The sequence below is a fragment of the Lactuca saligna genome, chromosome 4, assembly GCF_052625555.1.
Source record: "Lactuca saligna cultivar CGN05327 chromosome 4, ASM5262555v1, whole genome shotgun sequence".
Classification (NCBI taxonomy): domain Eukaryota; kingdom Viridiplantae; phylum Streptophyta; class Magnoliopsida; order Asterales; family Asteraceae; genus Lactuca; species Lactuca saligna.
The window spans coordinates 106483197-106497682 of record NC_136420.1 but is presented as its reverse complement, the minus strand read 5'-3'; the positions used below and the strand labels follow the sequence as shown (position 1 = coordinate 106497682).

Below are 14486 nucleotides of genomic sequence, written 5' to 3'. Positions count from 1 at the left end.
GGCACACAAATTGGGTTCTAAGAAAAGGTGGCAAAGGGTGACTCAATGTTAGTCATAGTTCGATGGAGTGTGTGTGGTTTACCAGCACATCGAATAGGTGACTATAACAATGAGGGCACCATGTAGATTTGCATGGTTATTCACACCCACTTTGTGATCCTCGGCATCCCAGTCACAAATAAGAGGGGCATATCGAGATTTAAACATGCCATTGAAAAGTTCAATGAATCTCAAAGAAAATCTAGGAATTCTTAATACATTTAAAACTTAAGCCTTTATGTTTTTCACGATGAAGAATTAGTGAATCGTCATTCACTTACCTCCAAATTATTTGCATGTTGGATTATGGCATCCCTCTTCTAATGTGTAAATAATGTTGTTGGATCCTAGCCTTAATGTCTCATTTGGATGTTTCATTAAGGATTCAATCAACTAACTTGAATTTTCTCCTGTTTTGTAGATGTCTGACTCTAACCGTGGTCTTCCCAGATCCCAAGGACAAGGTGTTCCTATTGAAAGTGATAGCTTGTTCCAAAGTGAAGGATCAATGTGGACTAGATTGATCTCACTCCCTTCTCCTCCTCCCGTTGTTCTCCCCGACCCACAAGAGCGAATAATTGAAAGGTTCAAGATCACCGAAACCCTATTAGCAATGGAACATGAAGATAGTAAGCCCGTGTGTGCACACATCCTAGGGATGAAATCACACATCGATAGGTTGATTATATTGGGTGCGTCTTTATCCAATAAGATGGTTGTGGACTGGGTTCTTCAGTCACTCCCGGAATCATATGATAAGTTCAAAAGAGAGTATCATATGATGAACATTGACGCGACCCTCATTGACTTAACTTACATGCTTATTGCTGCTGAATCAGAAATGATTTGGCGAAGTAATGGAGCATATTTGTCTAGTGAATCAACCAACCATGCTTCTGTGGACGTTCTAGGAGAAGCCACATGTTTCTGTTGCCAAGGGAAAGGGAAATGGATACGAAGCTGCCCAAAGGAACTGAAGAGTCTAAGAGATGAGAGAGTCAAGAAGTATGGCTCTACTTCAGGTATAAAATCCACTATCTATTTCCATTAAATTCTTATTCTTTATACATAATGTGATAAGATTACATTTGCATGTTTTGCAGGATTAGAGAAAAGAGAGGAAGTTTGATGGAAGAGCAAGATAAGTCTGATCATGAAGAAATGGATTAAGATAGCATGGATTCAAAGATCAGATTTTGAGCTTAGGAAGTTATGATAGATTTGTTAGGAGTATTTGATTACATAGTTTTTCAATTGAATTTTTACATTGTAAGGACATGTTTTTCCGCTGCTTTTATGAATAAAATAAATTTTGGTTTTATCTTATTGTTTATCCTTACAATGGCGTATATGAAAAATTGATGTTTGTGTACTTCTAATATTAGAAAAATGGATTTGATTCTTAATTAAGTTGTTTTTTGGTAGTGTCAAGAGTTTACCAAATAGGGAGAGTTTATCATCGCCCAAGTTTCAAGTGGATAGGAACTTGGAATCGTGCAACAAGTATTGCATGATGAATGAAAACTATCACATTTGGGAAATTTAGACTATTCTTTGACAAAGTGTCAAGTGAAGGACTATGAGATCAAGTACACAAAGTTGTGTGTTGATCAAGTCCACCACAAGAGCGACAAAGATATTCTTCATGATTCATTAAAGTTTAGTGAATATAGTTATACTTATAAGATTGAGTATAATTCTGGATTGGTTAAAAGAGTTTCAATCAATAGCAAAACGAATAAGAAGAATCAGGTAGGCAGAAAGATAAAAGGTTTCTCTATTCTAAGAAGAAGGGAGAGTACATTTTATTGTGTTTTAGGACTTAATGATTAAGAACCATATCTCAATTGATCTTCTAAGTGAATCTTAGTACAATTGTATGTCTGAGAAAAAGGAATCGATAATTATGGAAATGGTTAAATCAAGAAGTCAATCATACTTCGTTCCAAATGTCAAGTCTTAGAGTTATACTCCAAGATTGTGAATTAAGTGATAAAACATTCAAATGTGGAATATGGAGAAAAGAATTTTCTTATTCTTACACACATTTGAAATTTGTAAGTCTTAGGTAAGACAAACACCAACTAGGACCAATCATGTGAAATGTTTTGTAAAACTACACTAAGTCTTGAATATTTGTTTGTCAAGAAATGTTTCTTGACAAGAGAACCTTATATGTCAAGGAGTCAGTGGGAGTCTTGATGGTCTTGAGAGGTTTGAAGAATAGACCTTATCATTCATCACTAGCAAACGACTTGAGGTTTACGACCTATCATGTTGACACTATTTTGTTTCTGTGCCATTCCGAATTGAGTTAGTTATGCAAGTGAGTTCTACGAGTTCTCAATGGGCTGTATAGGGGCAAGGCACCCTGTTCAATGGAAAGTATATTTAGGTGAAGGGGTGAGCTGCTAAATAACTTGGAAGCAATTGTGGGACCCTTGATGGCATGAAATTAAGAAGAACAAGTTCTACCCATAAGACTTTGGATTTGTCACTAACATTATCTTGAGATTATGGATGGAAATGTATACACTGCAAAATCTAAGTGTCATAAGTTTTCTCTTTTTTATAAAAATGGTTGTGAGGAAACACTTTCACTAAAAGAGGTTTTGAAGATAGCATTATGTGATTTGGGTTTCTCAAGTTCAACTATGATTACGGCATACCTCTTCATATTTTGAATTGTGGGAAATGGCAAATAGGTCTGAACATCTTAGACTTATTGATATGAGTCCTAGAATCATTTAGACATATACATATGAGATGTCTAAGGAAAGGTGTATGAGTTTGAGAAGCTTAGATAAAGTCTTATCAAAGCATCTGGTATTAGAAATATGAACTTAAGAAATTGTTTTCTAGAAGTTCAGCTGATCTCTGAATACAGGTGGAAGCTAGTGGGAGCATAAGTGTTATGCTGGTAAAGAAATAATCATCATGTAAGTGGGAGCATGATTATTATGGTAATTATTGCAAGTTAGCAATATTAATTATAGAAAACAAGAGTTATACTTTGCAAAGTTGTAAGAGTTTAAAAGTTGATTTTCTATAATTAAGGGAGAGAATATTGTACTTCGTTCAAAATCTAAAGCTTAGATTGAGAAATTTTAATAAATTTAGTTAAAGGATACATAGTGTGTTCTTAAATTTCGATTATGATTACGGTATCCCTCTTCATAGATCGAATTGTAAGAACGTGACACATAAAATATTATGGCAGAAGATTGATAGAATATCGTATCTTTATGTAAGACATTATGCATCGTGTCCCATACGCTTCGGGTAAACAATCAATTGCAAGTTCTATAATATTTGACCATTCTAATTTTTTCCCAAATGTCTAGCGCATTAAGAGAGAAAAAGGACAAGAATTGGTATTGACTAAGATAATTAAACAACTATCAAAGGACGATCTAAAGTTCGCTAAGGATTGGTCGCTTGTTAGTAGTTGGAAGTATGGTATTGAATGGACCATATCGACATTATTATGAATAGATAAGATTCTATTAAGGATGAGTTGTCATATGGTAAATATGGAAATGTTTCCATAATTAGGAGTTAGGAAATTAAGAAATATTATGCAAAAGGATGTTCAAAGAATGTGCTTTGAGTGAGAGACATCACATCTATAGAATTGTTTTGTAACTATTTTGATAGAGTACCTTGTGATATCGATGGCCGAGTCTTTGTGATTTTGTGCCGTGACTTCACAAGAGAGTTATTGCATAAAATATCAGAATTTGACATATTCTATAAGTGGCAAGAATTTGACGTTCTTGTACTTATGATAAGAACTGGGAATTGTGAAATGAGGATGATTGAAAATGTGTTCATTTGATCTATTTCACAAAGAATAGACCATAGGAAACCAAAGTGTGCATGCTTGGAGCATGGGGCAACTGTGGTTATAATTCGAGTTATAAAGTTGATTATCTGAAATGTTAAACAATGGATAATGAGTAATTAATATGGTGATTAAATAAAGGTGTTTTATTTATACTCAAGGGTTTGGGACCATATAGGATTAGTATTACTTTTGTGTTTCACTTTGCATGTTTTGACTTCCAGAATAATTGAGTTTATTAAGAATAATTGAATTATTCAGATGGACCACAGTCAGTCATACGTTGGAAGTAGGTATGAATGAAGACTGTCATGAATTGGTTTGTAGATTGCCTAAAGCATATTAGACATAGCAAAGGTTTGCTGCAACATTCATGAGTGCTTATGAATATGATTTTGAGCATTGGGTTAAACCCGTGATCACCTAGATTGCTTCATGGATTTTATCACAAGCGATTGGTGAGACAATAATATCTTGTATTCTTGAAACCGAGATGTGTGAGTTGTATCTTCCGAATCGGTTGCGCATTGATAATATGTAAATGCACCGGTAACTCGGTGTTATAAAACTTATTGTTGTGTGTGATTTGGTAAGTGAGTGCAAGCAAACATTGAGTCGGAGTTTATCCGTTCCGTTTACCCAAAGTGGGATGAAAGCGATATTTGTGGGCCCCTCGATGATTTAGTGATGACAAATGTAAATGCTCGGCCGGGCTAGGGCTAATTTGATTTGTTCAATTAGTCAGTCGTCGTAAATTGGAAATTGAGAAACAACACATAGACTGAGAGAATGCTTTCAATCCATGTCTCGTGTCTATACAATATCTAGAATGGAGGAATATACGATCCCTTATCTAAAGGACAAGTTACTGATAGGATTAGAGTTCGACAACGTCTTTGAGAGCTACGATTGTTAATCGAGGCGTACTTACATTTGTAGTTACTAGACCTATCTAAGTGGGAGATTGTTGGATTAATGTCTAAGCTCGTAACCATATTTGGTAAGTACTTGACCCGATTGTGCATGGTCCTTTTGGGTTGCCTTCACCAAAGCAACTTGACTGGATAAATAATAGAGAGAGTGGTTATTATAATTTATTAATATGTTATAAGAATAATATATTAAAGGAGAAATCATATTTGATTAATTAATATTGCTCAATAATTAATTAGGAATTAATTTTGTGATCAAGTGTAATTAATTAAACTAGAGGGGCTGAATTGTAATTATGTGATAGTTACAAAGTAAGGTAAGGATTATCCTAATATGGGTTGGACGAAATCTAAAGGATTTGTATCCTTGAAATCATCCAAAGATATGGGATTTCAAGGCTTATCTTATTGTTACTTGGTGGGCGAGCAACTAGATAAGGATAAGGACTGAAACCCTAATCCAACCCTATATAAAGACCCCTAAGGCCTTAGGATTTCATCCACTTGATCCCTAGAGCATCTAAGGATGATTTCTACCTCCTTCTTCTCTCTTTATAGCCTCTCCAATTGCTTGTGGTGTTTGTGAGCCATTAGAGGCACTACACTTGTGGTGCTTGCTTTCAAGACTTAGGGTTTGAAGATTTAAGTTGTTATTACAATATAACAACAAGAGGTATGCAATCTAACCTTCTTGGTTAATTTCGAAAATAATAATCATCAATAGGGTTTTATTATGTGTTCATAATGTTGTGTATCTAATAGTCAAAACATAGATCCAATTCTAGGATTGCATGCACACATAGGAATGTTTGTATAAAACCCATCAGTAAGATCAGGCCAAACAGGTGGCGAAATGTCCTCCACATATCGGGCTCCCAGGGCGGGAACTTACTGTATACTCCGCCAACTGACGGGCAAAAAAATACGGGATGTTGCAACACACCCCTGGTTGCAAAATACCCCAAAAGAAAAACAAATTTATCTTGGTAACTTTGTCTCCATGGAGCTTGTGGTGGATGGAAAAGGTGATGAGCCGGTGCATAAGACGGTGAATGGGTGACTTGATACTACTTTCCGGTGACACCCTAGAATTGAACACTCGCAATGCGATATTGCTCCATAATTGAAGCCCCGATGTTTGTCCCTCATAACCACGGGCAGCTTCCCGTAAAAACATAGCGAACTCGAGCGACATGGCCTCGTGAGCGTTGTATAAAGCCATTATCCATGAAAACTCAACCAAACTACACTCCCGATATCAACCAATCCAACTTCTTTTAATCTTTTCCAATTCAGAGTTGGGGCAACCACAAACTCTCGGTTGTGTAACCAACCCAAACGATTGTTATAGCGTGTAAAAACATCCCTCGACACATTCGTTGGAAATACATAAAATGGATGCAAGTTAGCCACCCCAGCTGGAATTTCACGCCTAGGAGCCATTTCCTACAAAAAACAAAGAAACAACAAAATAAAAACAAAATTTCTAGCACATTAGAAGGTTAATAGAACAGGTTGCATTAAGCCCAGAATTCACGTCGTAAATCCCTAGGAAAGCACTTTGTGAGTTCGGCTTGCCCAAACAAATCGGTCACGACTGAACACAAATTAAGACTGTTGTTAGGGTTTTCTCCTAAGTCGATTCTAATCCTAAACAAGTAACATACAATGGGTATAACACAACTTTTATGGCAAAATTCCATCATTTTGACTAAGCACAAATCGTAGCCCTTTGTTTCACAAATAAAACAAAATTAACCATTGGAAGTAAGAAATAGTTACCTTAAAGTGAAAATGACGTAAGCAAAAGTGGACTATGGAGTTGTGTTTGGCCGCAATCGGAATGGGGGACCAGGAAAAAAAACTTCACTTCATGGGAATGGAGAAGTGATTAGGTCAACGTGGGTTCTGGTCCTTTATCTGTGGTCCCGTGTAATTTGACATTCACATCGTGAATGTGTAATGACTCACAGCGTGAGTTTTGGTTATCAGCAGGGCCATTTGATTAATCAACAAGTGGGTCTATATACTTATTGGGCTAATCAGAAAAGTGATTCATAAATGTCCTCTGGACTCACGTTGTGAGGCAATCGTTCTCACATCGTGAGTTTGGTCTGATCAGATATTCACTTAATACATCAATTTTTTTTAACTATAAATCTTAATTAATTACCACCTAATTCGGGGACCCTACAATTATTTTTTTTTATCATTCATAAGATTACTTAGACGATGAGATGATTAATTTTCCTAAAAACTAAAAAAAAAAACTAGAAAGAAAATCAAACTGGGCTCGGGTTGCCTCCCGAGAAGCACTTCTTTTTTATGGAGTTGTGATCCGGACTCCGTGCCTCCTCACATTGAGTTGTCTAAAGAGTTCATCACCAACTGACTATTTGCTCCTTCCGTCGCCTCTTATAAGCTTGAACTCGTCTTTTATACGCTTTTTTTTGAGTTTTCCTTTTTAGCTTTCATCTCATCTGCATCAAGCTTTCTTTTGGTCCCTTTATTCTCTAAGTTCTCTTCATTCTTTTTAAGCTCTAATGTAATCTTCTTTTCTTCATCGGCTGAAGTCATGTCCTTAGCAGTAACCTCGTCTTCATCCTCGTTACTCGATAAATCGTTTCTTTCCTTACTTACCCAAGAAGTTGGTGTCGTAAAAGCAATCACTTCAACCAAAAATGGAACAGATGCTCTTGGTTTTGTACGGTTGACTTGTTGAATTGTCTTAATTTCTTCTTCCATTAACTTCTCCAGTTCCCCAAGTTCATCTTTTTCATCAATATTGAATACTTCACCTTGAACATCACTCCCTTGGAAACTTTCTTTTATTCCAAAAGTTTCATTTTCATCTCCAACTCTCAAAGTGAGCTTGGACTCGCGAATATCGACCAAGGCTCCAACAATATTAAGTAATGTGCGATCAAGAATAATTGGAACATCGGGATCTTCTTTCATATCTAAAACCACAAAGTCTATTGGAAAAACGAATTTCCCAATTTTCACTAGAATATCTTCTACAAGACCTCGGGGTTGTGTCACTGTACGGTTTGCCATGTGAATAGTCATTTTTGTAGCCTCCACTTCTGAATATTCAACTTCTGATAAAATGCATAAGGCATCAAATTTATGCTAGCCACAGAATCGGCTAAAGCATAAGTCTTCATATTATTCCCAAAATCACATGGAAAGTGAGGTGTCAAGGATCTCCCATCTTCTTAGGTAACTCTCCCAGCACTACTTTTGAACTTTGCTCACTTAAAATAACCTTGGAATTTTTCTTAATTTTGGACGAGTGTCTACCAAATATTGTAGGAATTTCGCGTACCCGGGAATTTTTGATAACGTCTCAATAAAAGGAGTATTTATAGGAATACCCTTTCGTGCTTTATGAACTCCAAATGCTCCCTTTCCAGTGGACTAAGATTAGCTCAGGACGGAAATGGTAAAGGCAGACGATAAGCCGGAACAATTTATGAAGTTTTCTGTTCAGACCGATCCCACGTCTTGAGCATAGATGGCTCATGTCATGAGTTTGGTGTTTCAACAAAAATATTATTTTTCGATTTTGGACTTCTTTGGTTTTGGTTCGGCTGGTTTTGGCTCCTCCTCTAATGCTTCTAATAACTCAAAAATGGCCTCTTCTTCAGTCTCAATCATCATGATATGGGATTGAGTTTGTTTTTCAGGAATTTGTGAGGATAATTTGTTGTTCACTAAAGTTGTTAATTGACCAAGTTAGGTTTCAAGATTATAGATCGATGCTTGATGATTTCTTAATGAGGCTTGTTGATCAATCATCATTGCATGTTGTTCTTTCATCATCTTCTAGTGCTCTTTCAGCATTACATCAGTATCATCATGCCTTTTCTCGGAAGCTTCCATAAATCGAGTCAACATGTTTTCGAAGTCAACTTTCTTCTCGGCTGGTGGTTGCTCTTTTTGGTAGAAGCCTCAGCCTGTCTGCTTATATTTGTTGTCTTTTTGCTTCTTGTATTTGCCATATGGTAGCCACTCCTTCTTTGGTTTTCTCAAATCTTCATCATATTTATCCCTACTAAAATAACAACCTTGAGCTTTTTTTATACTCATTATCATCTAAGTTGCAATCCTTAGTCAAGTGTGGACCGTTACACCTTTCACATCCAACTCTAATAACATGCATTGTATGGTCCATTTTTGTCATTTTCCTGTCCATTGTATCAAGCATGACCATTACAACAGCCATGTCTATAGAATTTCCACCCCTGCTTCCTTTAACTCACTCATTTCTTGGATTGTGGTACTCACAAGAATGCTTTGCAAATTCTTCAATTAACTCTTTGAATCCCCCCAAATTTTTTTAGTAAGTGGTCCTTGAGAATAAAGGAGTTTCCTTATCATGACAATAACACCATCATAAAATATTAACACTTCTTGTTGTATATTGAGGTCATTTTGAGGACAATTTCTCAACAATCCTTTATAGCGCTCCCATGCCTCATAAAGTGACTCACCCGGATTTTGCTCAAAATTTGTTATTGCCTTTTTGAGTTTAGCTATCTTGGAAGGAGGGCAAAATGGTCTAAAAACTATTCGCTCATTCGAGCCCAAGTAGTGATTGCACCAGGTGGTAGTGCCTTTAGCCAGTCTTTAGCAGCTCCCTTAAAAGTGATTGGTAGCATCCTTAGCAATACTGTCTCTCTAGGAACATTTGGGATATTGAAATAATTTGCTATGTCATTTACTTTATCCAAATGCTTGTAAGCATCCTCATGATCCTTTCCAAAAAATGGTACATTCGTAAGTGCAACAATGATGTGTCCTTTCAGTTCGAATGGGGCAGTTGCAGGAATTGCAGGTTGTAATAGGCCGGAACCAACATCATCTCTAATTCGCTTTTTGTAAGCTCCCATGGACATATCCCAAATATCCTCCATCTCGTTATCAGACTCGTCTTTGGATTCACTTCTATGTAATGCAAATTCAGGCTCAGATTTGTACTCGGACTCCTTTGGGTTTGGATCTTGCTCAAAGCTTTCTATCTTGCTCAAAGCTTTCTATCTTGATTTAGTCCTTTAATAACGTACTAGATTCTCCCACTTTCTTTCCTGACTTATTTCCAAATATTGATTTGAGGTCTTTGAAAGATGAATTTTTTGGTGTTTGGCTCACTCCTGCGTTCTTATCTGTCTTCTTGTGAAGGGCTGACTCTGGATCTTTAAGTGGTGGCACCAAAGGTGTGTTAGAGCCTCTAGTGATGAACTTCTTCAAAATAAACAAAAATAAAAAAGTAAAAGTGAACTAAAATAGAAAAACAAAGAAAACTAGAAATTACTGGATTCACATCGTGAGCCAATAAAGTTCACGTCGTGAATTCAATACTGGGAGAAAATAAACTAAATTGTAAAATAACTTTTTGCAGGTTTTACCCCACAAAAAGGATCGATTAATTTAAAGAAAATAAATCAACAATTAAATACATCGTTTTCCCGGAAACGGCGCCAAAAACTTAATGCGTGCAATTAGCTATACCTAATTTTAAATTTATAACCTATTTACTTAACTAACTAAAATGCACCTAGGCAGTGTACCTAGTCAAATTATAAAATAGTTTGAGTAAGTCGGGTGTCAATCACAGGGAACGATTTTGACTAATTAATCTACTTACTATTAAATTAACCTAATTTCTAATCAAGAAAGGGGTTTTATCTAATTTAGCAAGTTTAGAAGAACTTAATTCTTTAACATAAATTCAATTAATAAACAAAGCACTTCTGTTAGCTCGAATCTACTTTCCCACAAAGGTTTATAAATTAGCTATGATAGTTAATGTTGGAGCCATGTAAGATTGATTTGCAAAACACACTTACGGTCATAATATGCGCTCTCTACCACAGCTTAATTCAATAGTTCAATTACTTATATACGATTGGTTTGATCTTAGCTCTAATAATCTAGTGTTCACTGAATTTTTAGGTATTCAAATTCATGCAGATTCATATTCACTAACTACACACAACAAGAATTTAAAGCAATCAAATATTAAATCACACATGCTAGGTTCAATAAATCAAACACAAGTCATAACCAACAAGTAAATCAAAGCTAAAGTATTAAAACAATGAGTTTCAGCTTCATCTAGCTAGCAGAAAAAGCTAGATTTAGCTGAACATGCTAACAAACAAACTAACACAAATCATAATCAAAGACATATTCAAATGTACCAAACTATTAAGCTAATTATAAACTTCTCCTTCTTCCTTGGTACGTAAACCAACTTCCAGGCCTTTGAACTCTGTAATTTTTGTCTCCGTAAACTTTTTAAGTCAGCCAAAAGCCCTTAAAATGTAATACTCAAGGATATATATAGTTTTCTGAATTAACCGTACTCATGTCGTGAGCAAGTATGTCTCATGATGTGAATTCGTAAGTATCCATGTTTGACAAGGATTCCTCGACGCGATGCTAATCTTCTAGAATAATCTAACCAACGTCATGAGTAAGAAATCCTAACGCCGTGAGTTTAGCTTATTACATAGGTTTCTTCTTCTTTTTTTTTTCTCCAAGCCTCGAAAGTTCCAAACTTTGTCGTTTTTAGTCCCTTTTCCTCAAGAATACTTTTATTTGTCTGCAAAGTATACTTTAAACTTATAAGTATCATTATTCTGTAACACCAAAAATCAGAAAGTCTAAGAAAGGAAAGAAAAATCTAAGTCAAAGGGGCCAACTTGTCGAGTCCAGGGAGGAACTCGACAAGTCCAAGCGGGATCCGGATCGAGGAGTAAGTGACCGAATCGGCGAGTCGGAGAATGGACTCGTCGAGTCCGGTCTGAAGAGAGAAATCCTAATCCCAAGGGTTGTACCCTATATACGGGATGTTAAGTCCCTTCCTCAGCCTCTATATCATCCTAGAGAGCCTGTAAATCCTGGATTTCGTGTGAGCTTCCATCACTTGAGAGAAGATAGCTTTGGAGGAGGGAATCTTTGAAAGGAACTTGAAGATCAAGAGGGTTGCTTCGAAGGAGAGGTGTAGATCCGAGAACTATTTCATTTTGTGCTCATCTTGGAGGTAATAAGTTGTTATCTTCTCTCCTTTGCATCTAGGTCTATTTTTGTCATAAGATTTGGGGAGTTTTATAGTTGTTTGAGAACTATTTCAGGTTTGGGGCTTGGATATGAGGTTGCCACTTCAGATCTAGTGTTGGGAATGTCCTAAATGTCGTAAAGCATCAGTTATTGAGTAGTTAGTGAAGCCCTTCTATCTCAAACCTAGCCCTAGAATGTTTTGAGCCTAGATCTCCTTAGCTACACGTAAAGGTTGCAACTTTACATGGGGAATAGGCTTTGGAAGAGTAGATCTACAGTTTGGAGTCACTACATGACTCGAAAAGACTCTGAATGTATGAAGGACTGAATAGACTCGGTGAGTCCTTCGAGTGGACTCAGCGAGTAGCATGAAGATTAGGAGAGACACCAAGAGTTGGATGAACAACTCGTCGAGTTTGTTGAAGATTGCTTGGAACTCGGCGAGTATGTTCTGGGACTCGGCAAGTCAAGTCGTGAAACCCCAAACCCTTCTAGTTATTACTCGGATCAGTGAGTTGGGTGAAGACTCAGTGAGTTGGACAAGACAGAACTCGGAAATCAGTAGCCTCGGCGAGTCAGTAGGCCGACTCAGCGAGTAGGGTCAACCTGGAAAGTTGAATGTGACCAGGACTTTGACATTAACCAGAGTTGACTTAGTTGACTTTTGGAGGACTGTCAGACTAAGTATCATTTTGATATTGGTAGCTTAGAGAGCTAGAGGAGCAGTGGCTCAGAAGGTTGTCGGTTAGTAGCCAGAGGGTTATCAGCAGAGCTCAACAGTTCAGGTGAGTTTTCCTTCCAGTAGGAACAGGTCTAAGGCCACAATGACGACCCATTTAGCTAGCAGTAGTTTCCGAACTTCGGTTCGATGCAGTAATTAGTATGTTTGATGCCTTCGTGGCTCAAACAGGATCTATGTGTTATGTGTTCTGGGCTACGGCCTGATACAATATGCAGTATATGTGTGTTCATGCTAGTTGATATGTTTATGTTATGCTATGTTTGGTTAGTTCCGGACTTTGGTCCGACGCAGTTAGTCCGGACTTCGGTCTGATGCAGGGGGGCAAGGCCCCAGTTAGTCCGGACTTCGGTCTGATGCAGGGGACAAGGTCCCAATCAGTTTCCGGACTTCGTTCAGACCTCGGTCTGATGCCGTAGGCAAGGCCCAGTATGTGCTTTATATGTTATTGTATGGTATGTGGTAGTTTGGGGGAGCTCACTAAGCTTCGTGCATACGGTTTCAGATTTTGGTTTCAGGTACTCGGTTTTCAAAGGAGGAGCTCGGAGAGGTTGCAGTGCACACACCATAGTCATATAGCCTGGGAATGTTTACTCTGATAATAAGATTAGGTTTTGGAGTAATACTCGGAAATTATGTTATGAATTATGATGCGGTTTTTATAATTATGGTTTTAGTAATGTTTTTAAAAGAAATTTTTAGTCGTGATTTTTGGGTCGTTACAAGTTGGTATCAAAGCCTTGGTTTGAGGGATTCGGATACACTTCGGGTGTGTCTGAACTCAAACTAGGGAAACGTTAAAAAGGTTTTCAAAAGAAAGACATTTTTGAAAAGAATTTTGAGAAAAGAAAAGAGTTTTAGAAAAAGCGAAAAGAATTTTTCAAAAAGAAAAGAACTTTGAAAAGAGAAAAAGGGTGTGGTGCATGTAACCAGCCGAGCTCATTTAAGTACTCCCAAATTACCCATACAAGTTATGATTATCAGTTTCAGTTTCAGTTTTAGTTCCACTTTCAGTTTCAATTTCATTTTCAGTAGAACAGCAAGCTAGTATAGGACTAAGGATCTAGTAGGATGCCTTATGTACCTGCTTATGTGTTTCAGTCTTATGAGAATTGCATGCTAGTATTGAGTAGACATCAGTAGGATTACCTGTTTAGGTTATGCCTGATAGTATAAGTTCAACATTGTATGCTGGTATAGTTTCTTGATTATGAGAGTAGTTTGCATTAGTATGTTTCCTTTATCCGAATGCTACTTGCTCTGTGCTTAGTGGGACTCTGAGTGATGGGAGTTAGCCATTAGGTGAATACATCACATCACATGTGATCAGGGTTGAATAATCTTAGAGTGTTGGATTTGGCCCTATTGCGCAGCTCTCATCTGAGTCTAACTGTTGTGGGGACGAGTCTTTTACTCGAAGGATTATTTGAGCCTCATCACATGTGATGGTATTCAAGTGGTGGCTAATTGGCGTTACGAGGAGGCCTTCAGCAGCTGAGAACTATTGGGTAGAGTCAGAGGTTCCCTAGGGCAAGCCTAGGATGAGAGTAGCAAAGATTAGTAGTAGATAAAAGGGACTTGGTGGAGTTGAGGTAACTCTTAGGGAGAGTACGGATAGATGTGGAAGGTAGTATGGGCCCGTATTACTGAAAGCAGAGGATCCGTACTCGGTTCAAGAGGGGCAGAGGCAAAACCAGGGAGCTAGTAGAGGGTGTGAGAGGTCCCTCCGCAGCAGTGTGTATTGATTAGTAATGTGTTATGTTTTCAGCATGGTGATGTTGTGTGAGATATCAGTTGGCAGTTCAGGCGCTAGGGAGGGATCTAGCTCAGGTTCTAGAGCTGGGCAGCTTGATGATCAGATGAG

General features: G+C 37.4%; 1 non-coding gene across 1 annotated transcript; it reads left to right on the top strand.

The window, feature by feature from the left end:
• The first annotated feature begins 9244 nt into the window (after window positions 1-9244).
• LOC145044416 (small nucleolar RNA R71) lies at window positions 9245-9351 on the top strand. The gene has a single exon (XR_013681369.1). It is a non-coding gene; the product is annotated as a small nucleolar RNA R71 (small nucleolar RNA).
• The last annotated feature ends 5135 nt before the right edge of the window (window positions 9352-14486 follow it).